Genomic DNA, 1,264 nt, shown 5'->3' with positions numbered 1-1,264 from the left:
TTATAGTTACCACGTAACCCAAGGCAAATATAATATTCACACGCTTTACATCATATCATAACCTACTAAAGAGGGTTAGACTGAATACCTGGTCGTGGAGAGGCGCGTTGTCGAGTTGAGTCTGTAAAGGAATCGAAAAAAAAGGGGGTCGTCGGCAGAGCCAAAAACTGAGCCAAAATTTTCGCTCGCACACAANACAAAGGGAAGTCGAAGGCTGGGATACCATAGAACTCGACCCCGACCTTCAACCACCCCGAAACGACCTGCAAAGAACGAAAACAGTGAAAAAAAACGAGAAGGAACAGAAAACTCCGACGAAACTCTGGCAAAGCCGAACCATACGAGATCAACGTCAAAACCTCCACTTTACCTCACAAAAGTAATCCCATAANGTAATCCCATAACCTTTTACACCCATCATGAGTAGATTTAGATGAATCATTTATGTTGAACACCATCGAAAAGGAAGACGGAACGTCGGACTTTCGAACTTCTCTAGATCTGGGAGTGTGAGGCCCTGACAAACGAAATCTGTACCGAAAATGGGGTTAGAGTGAAGAAGAGACACGGGCACAGAGAAAAAAGGAGGAGAAAAGGACGTCGAGACAACGTTATCGAGGAGAGAGAAAGGTCGCCGAAAAAATGTGCAGGCAATCGAGCAAAGAGGACAAAGTTCGGCCCGAGGCTTGGATCCCGTAACCCAAACCGAACCTAGTCCCCTCAAATCAGCCCAAAGCTCATAAGCCCAGCTCGCCTACATTTTTCCTTCACCTGCGAACGACCTGTCACCTACGAACGACCCAACACCTACGAATGGCCTGTCACCCACGAACGGCCCATCACCCGCGAACAACCCATCACCCGCAAATGGCCAGTCACCCGCGTATGACCCAAAACCCGTGAGCAATCTGAAAACCCGCGCCTCGACCCGAGACCCCTGCACACACGTCGCTCTCTGATTGTGCCACGTGGCACGTCTGCAGCGCGGCTCCCCTAGGCTCCGGCGGCTCAATCGGCTCGGTGGCGTTTTCTCGGCTCCGACGGCTTATTCAGCTTGGGAAACCTATTTCCAGCCCGTTTGTCACAGTTCCGACCATCCCGGACTTAGTTTCGGCCCTATTTAAGGTAAAATAGAATATTTTAAGTTAGTATTTCACAAATTCAAGTTGGGAATTAATTATATTTGTGAAATACTAACGAAAGTGACGAATGAACCAATAGCAACCGACCACCAATGGAAGTGTAGAACGATCACGAGGAGCTA

The sequence above is a fragment of the Cucurbita maxima genome, unplaced genomic scaffold (assembly GCF_002738345.1).
Source record: "Cucurbita maxima cultivar Rimu unplaced genomic scaffold, Cmax_1.0 Cma_Scf00191, whole genome shotgun sequence".
Taxonomy (NCBI): Eukaryota; Viridiplantae; Streptophyta; class Magnoliopsida; order Cucurbitales; family Cucurbitaceae; genus Cucurbita; species Cucurbita maxima.
The sequence above is the reverse complement of the archived record's forward strand: the minus strand, read 5'-3'. Positions refer to the sequence as shown.